This window comes from Macrobrachium rosenbergii, chromosome 34 (genome assembly GCF_040412425.1).
Source record: "Macrobrachium rosenbergii isolate ZJJX-2024 chromosome 34, ASM4041242v1, whole genome shotgun sequence".
Classification (NCBI taxonomy): Eukaryota; Metazoa; Arthropoda; class Malacostraca; order Decapoda; family Palaemonidae; genus Macrobrachium; species Macrobrachium rosenbergii.
The window spans coordinates 10155893-10162658 of NC_089774.1; the positions used below are offsets into that span (position 1 = coordinate 10155893).

At 37.8% G+C, this 6766-nt stretch overlaps 1 long non-coding RNA gene across 1 annotated transcript in view; it reads right to left on the reverse strand.

Annotated features, from left to right (window-relative positions):
- Nucleotides 1-871: 871 nt before the first annotated feature.
- The window catches only part of LOC136856180 (uncharacterized), a 29233-nt gene continuing 23338 nt past the window's right edge, over nt 872-6766 (reverse strand). Inside the window, exon 5 of the long non-coding RNA XR_010858264.1 lies at nt 872-1028. This is a non-coding gene — a long non-coding RNA (uncharacterized lncRNA). The remainder of the gene's footprint in view (nt 1029-6766) is intronic.

The window sequence follows — 6766 nt, forward strand, 5'->3', positions numbered from 1 at the left end:
TAACAGTCCTACATTCCAGAATGTTGTCAAAACTAGATGGTGGTTTCTCCTGCAGCCGGTCACTGATTAATGTCTTCTGTATAGCTGTACGTCTTTAGTCACAGAACCTGTTATTCAGCCTGTCCACTGCTCGAAAAGTTTGCACCAACTTTGCCCTCGCAATTCTAATGCATAGTAGAACTCCGATCATCAGATGAATCAGTGACAGTGAAGATAACTCTAATAGAGCTGAAATTACACCTGTACCTGGTCAACTCTGAGCCTGTACCTTCGTCAAAACAGCATATCCTGTTGATCCATCAGGTTTGGAGTCCTCCACTATGGTCTGTGAAATTTTATCCATCGTGAATGGGTTACTGCAATAGCATCAGGGGCTAAGATTACACCATTCTTGGTAAGCAAACACCTCTGTCAGACCATCCAGCAACCAGATCAACTTTGCAGTCGACTTCTTCCAGCTCAGAACTGGCTAGGCCTAAATCCTCTTTCCAGTGGTTATAGTCTTCCTGTTGATTACTGTGGTTCTCCTTAATAGCAACCTCGTTTTGCTTCCAAGGGAAGATAAGATGATTCTCCTGCCAGACCAGTAGATGAACAGTGACATCAACAAACTCCCCAGGACCACAGCAGGCCTGCACCTCAAACTAAGCTGCTTGGGGAGGAACACGTCGTCTCATCTCTGTCATGCCTGGCAATGGTTCCTGTCTCTTCTCTCCTCCAAGACGGCAAGCTGTTGGTGAACAGTCAGCATATAAAGATGCATTCTTTTTGCTGCAGATAAACTGACTTCTTTGCCTAAGAGACTGTAGCTGCACCACTGGGGTTTTTCATACATGTGGAGGTTCAATGAGAGACAAAACAATGAACAATCATTCTAACACACCCACTAACCTGCTCTTCAGCAGATGAAGAATCAGATTCAAGGCGATCTAGTTCGAGAAATCTTAACATATTAGCTGACTTCCTGGTGACACATTTGCAAAGAATGGCTCAGGAAACTTTCTGCAGCATGGGAAATCACCACAGACCTGAAAAGTGAACCAAAAGCGTTTGACAAGGTTACGTAAAAAAGAAAACTAATATTGTCATATACTCTAGAATATGTTGGTTTTAATGCATTTTTTGAATTTTCACAAAATGTCTCAGTACGTTCAAGATTTTGTTTCATTTTTTTTATGTAAGTTCCAGGAAGGCAGTCAGTCTCTACGCCTTACAATAGCATCAGACTTCGACAGACTGAATGTGCTGCTCTCTATTTAAAACTAACTGAATAACAGTTTTTAAATAAATGCAACGTGATTTTTCAGTAACCACCTTATCTCTGAACAATGATATTTTGTTACTGTGGAAAAAATATTATGGGAATTTCTTGTACCTCAAAATCTAAAAGTCTTCTGTCCTCTGACTTATCAATAAGCATGCGGTCGAGTCTGATGAGACAATGTGCCTTAATATACACTTTAATGTCTTAAGTAATACACACTTAAGGCAAGTGCCAAAGTTAAGAGAATTCATTATACACTTTGGTGATAAAGTTAAAAGCATTCATGAAACTCAAAACAGGCAGGTAAAAATGAGACAAAAATGACAGGTAAAAATTAGAATCAATTTGTGTGTAAAAATTGGGTATGAAATATGTATTTAAAAAAGGCAAGTAAAGCAAAAGATATATGTATACAAAATCATTATGTATGACATATGTTATGTGTCTGTTTTCATTTTGTACCTTTTCCTAAAAACTAAATGTGAAACTGATTGGCTTGACAGAAAACCCTTCTGTCCTGCCTACTTGAAACCACTGGAATATAATTGAACTGAATATAGAATTTAGGCCACAGGCCAAGCCCTGGGACCTGTCAGGTCATTCAGCTCTGAAACGGAACACACAAAAGGAAAACCTCAAAGCAGTTGCTCTACGAATGTAAGATGAGAGAAAGAGAAAAAGAAAGGAGGTACAATAAAAGGTCTGTGATTCTTCCTTACTTCTAAAAATGAAATGAGTTTGAAGTCGTTTGTCAAATGCTCCCATTTAGAAACTTAATTACCAGCCTCATTAAAACTGTAGCGAATTAAGTGGCTCATTACACCTTAATTACAGCTGGAAGACCAGTGACGTTATCACTGTGGTATGGTAGAAGTGGGAAGAGGGAGGAAAAATTTGAAAACATTAAAATACAAAAACAAAGATTAAATGTAAAATGCACAGTTATAAGTGTTAAATAAAGAGCTATAAAACTAGGAAACATGAGGAGTAATAAACTATATTGCTCATTCTTATATTTTCTAAATAGAAAATATAATAGAGCGATAAAACTAGGAAATATAAGGATAAATAAAACTAGAATATATAAAAAAGATTATAAGGAGCCATAAAACTACAAAAACACAGAGCAATAAAACTAGAAAACATAAAAAAAAAACTAATTAAATCAAAAATCACAAACACCCCCAAAAAAAAAAAAAAAAACTTCCAAGAAACTCTCCAAAACACTAAACTCCGTCCATTGTGGGGACAAAACTCAACATCAAAACCCGGAGAAAAAAAATTCCCCAAAAATTCCCCTTCCCCTTCTTTCCATTGCCTAAATTCCTCCCCCAAATTCCTCCCCCAAATTCCCTTCAGCCATGTTAATGCCCTGTCACCACCTGCCATGATTGATGGCTCGAAGGAGCAGCAGTTTCCTCAAAGAGAAAGGATCTGGGATCTTCATTTTGTCATTTTGCTTTAAAGTATGAAGCGAGTTTGAAGGGTGGTTGGCGGAGGACTCAGGGAGGTGCTAGGGAGATCTAGGGGGCGTTGCTATGGAGTGCTAGGGAACTCTAGGGAGTGCTAGGGAAGATTGCTTTGGTTAGGAGGGGAGATTAGGTATTCTTGATGAAGTCTCTTTGTTTATTCATTGTTCTTAATAATAATAATAATAATAATAATAATAATAATAATTATTATTATTAATAATAATAATAATAATAATAATAATAATAATAATAATAATAATAATAATAATAATAATAATAATAATAATAATAATAATCCTTTCAAAATATAGTTGTTAGCTTAAACAGGTTTTCTTACATGTATCCTAAACCATTTTTCTAAAACAACCAGACAGAGAGAGAGAGAGAGAGAGAGAGAGAGAGAGAGAGAGAGAGAGAGAGAGAGAGAGAGAGAGAGAAACAAAATCCCAGACAGGAGAACCTTCACGCTCTGGGGATTACGAATGGGAGAAAGAAGAAGAAGAAGAAGAAGAAGAGTTATCCAGAAAAACATAAATAAACGCACATCAGATATTTTCAAGGTCTTTGCTTCTCTCTCTCTCTCTCTCTCTCTCTCTCTCTCTCTCTCTCTCTCTCTCTCTCTCTCAAGCTCATTTGTTTGATAGCTATCAATTTAACCAGGAAGATGTTAGAGCCTAATAGGATTACTCTGGTGGGCTGCGTTTCGTGGAGAGAGAGAGAGAGAGAGAGAGAGAGAGAGAGAGAGAGAGAGAGAGAGAGAGAGAGAGAGAGAGAGCACTCGAAGGTTAATAAAATGTGATAGCACTATGTAAGACAAAGAACACGTCCCCACTCAAGACACGAATATTAAAAGCCTGCCCCTCTCTCTCTCTCTCTCTCTCTCTCTCTCTCTCTCTCTCTCTCTCTCTCTCTCTCTCTCTCTCTCTCTCTCTCTCTCAAAGGATATTGGAAAAGGTGTACGTCGTTCAGACAGACGTAGCCTCACTTCCTTTTGATTTACGAGGTGCAAAACGTCCGGGAACAAGAGGGCGTGAAAGCCTGATTGGCAGGAGGCTTCCCCCGAGGGCCTTGGGTGACCTGTCCAATAGTTCACGAGTCACAATGACGCCTGAGAGGCTCAGGAATGATCTGCTTCGCAGAGGACATTTAGGGTCCGAGTTTCTCCCGCATTTGACACCTGATTGGGTCACCTGGTCACCTGTTCTCTGTCAAGTTTAATTATTAAGTCTGCTGGGAAAACCGGGTCTTGATTTGACAATTAGGATTGTTGGGCAATTAGGCTAAAGAGTTTTTGCCAATAGGCAAAATAATTGACTTGATAATTAATGAAAAAATAGAGATTACATTCATTACCAAGATTTAATATCTTGAATACAATTATAACTAATCTGCATTGATCAGGAATAGCCGTAATCCTCTGGAAAAAAATATTAATTCCCAACTTTATCAAACTCCCAAAATAAAAAAATAATTACCTGAGATATTAATAATCATACCTACAGTTATCTTCAATATTTCCCTCTATAATACAAATTACCTTTAATCTAAAAAAATTACCTGTAATCTCCCGTCCCCTCCTGTAATCTCGACCTGTATTTAGACCAGATTTGAGGTCATATAAAAATATTACCTTTAATATTACCCGACGTCAAGTTACTTGAGAATAATTAGAGGGTTTTGTAAATAATAATAATTATTACCAGGACACTTTTAGTAATTGCGTCATTTTGCATAATTTGAGTGGCCGTAGCTCGTCATTGTTGATAATTGGGTAATAATCACGTTAATTTGGAGATAATTCTATAAATGTTCAAGGTCTGCTAGGAAGTAATAATAATAATAATAATAATAATAATAATAATAATAATAATAATAATAATAATAATAATAATAATAATAATAATAATAAAGATATTCAGGCAAGGACATCACTACGTTATATTGACAATCTTATCGGTTCCTGAGAGAGAGAGAGAGAGAGAGAGAGAGAGAGAGAGAGAGAGAGAGAGAGAGTCATAAACTGCCGTAGGGAAAAATAAAATATATATATAAAAATAAAGTTAAAAAAACAATACTGTGAGAGAGAGAGAGAGAGAGAGAGAGAGAGAGAGAGAGAGAAATCCCCCTTCCAAGTCCCTTGACAAATCTCCTCCTTAAATCCAGCATTTGTGTAAAGAAATCGCCCTTTCCCGCTTCGTTCCAAAGTTTGAAATCCCCCTAAGGTTGAGAAAGGATTTGAAGAAAGAAGCATTTAATACCAGGATTGCTTGCATGCATGCCATCTCATTAAAAAAGTTGTCCCGGGCAATTTCTTCAGAGACGAAAGGCAAATAGAGTCCAGTTGCTTTCGTTTGAGAGAGAGAGAGAGAGAGAGAGAGAGAGAGAGAGAGAGAGTCTGAAGCCTTTGTTAAAATATCGCCTCTGGTGTTGGTGATTGCGATTCGTTTCTTTCTCTCTCTCTCTCTCTCTCTCTCTCTCTCTCTCTCTCTCTCTCTCTCTCTCTCTCTCTCTCTCTCTCTCTCTATGGCAGGTTGTAAGATTTCTAGAAAAAAAGTGAAAAATCAAAATATAACAGAATACCAACTTATCCACACACACACACACAGAGAGAGAGAGAGAGAGAGAGAGAGAGAGACTACCATTTACCAGTGCTGTGACAAAAATTGTGAGAAGGAAAAAGTACAGAATATTTTCATTTGGGGATTAAAAATCTTAACTCGATTTCGGGCGTCCGAATTAGAGAGAGAGAGAGAGAGAGAGAGAGAGAGAGAGAGAGAGAGAGAGAGAGAGAGAGAGAGACTCTCTCTCCCCACAGATACATTTTCTACCCTTTCAACAGACCTAGAACACTAAAAAAAAAAAAATAAAAAAAAAATTTAAAAGGCCAAGGAAAAATATATTTCCGCCTCATTCCGACCCAGAAATTAAATTTTTCGCTCCGTCGGTCAAATAATAATCGTCTTCCTACCTTCCTACGGAATTGGTCATTTCAGTTTTCCACAAAATTACTTTCTCTCTCTCTCTCTCTCTCTCTCTCTCTCTCTCTCTCTCTCTCTCTCTCTCTCTCTCTCTCTCTCTCTCTCTCTCTCTCTCTCTCTCTCTCAAAAGATAAATATGCATGGGAATACATTATCAATTATGTTGATACATTCAACAATATATTTCCAGCTTAAAATAGTGTATGTCATTTGGCCAATATATCATAAATCATTTTTATTCTCGAATTCATGTAATCCCAGATTAGCTCTCGTGTTGTGGGAGGATTTGAAGATTAAAATCCAAACATTTGCGGATTTTTTTTTTTTTTGGTTCGACAGATACATTAAATCATCCTCTACAACGCCCCCAAAAACACACACACACACTCTCTCTCTCTCTCTCTCTCTCTCTCTCTCTCTCTCTCTCTCTCTCTCTCTCTCTCTCTCTCTCTCTCTCTACACCCATCAAATGAAACTACATCCTTTATTGTGTTTCTCAATAGTTGACAGCACAGAGAGAGAGAGAGAGAGAGAGAGAGAGAGAGAGAGAGAGAGAGAGAGAGAGAGAGAGAGAGAGAGAGAGAGAGAGCTGAATCGACCATCAAGTGAATAAACAATAGCATAATTTTTCCTGAAAATATGAATGCCACTGCGATGGCAACGTTGATTTTGGGAATTCGATGAGAATCGTTATTCCAAGTGGAACGAAATAAGAGAGAGAGAGAGAGAGAGAGAGAGAGAGAGAGAGAGAGAGAGAGAGAGAGAGAGAGAGAGAGAAAGTGGCATCTTTGATTTTGATAATTTATAGAAGCAGAGAGAGAGAAAATAATAATTATAATAATAATAACTCCTTCAATAAAATGTTAAAGAAGTTGAACAGCAAAGTTGAATTACGTTAACCAAAAGGCACAAAGCAACGCAGCTGTGACCTGAGAATCCAACCTCCAAAGGACATGCAGAAAAGCCCACAAAGGTCCACACCAGGCTAACTGTAGGCTGCCCCTCACAGATTGGGTATTTGAACGGCAAATAATATTAACTGCTCAATGTAT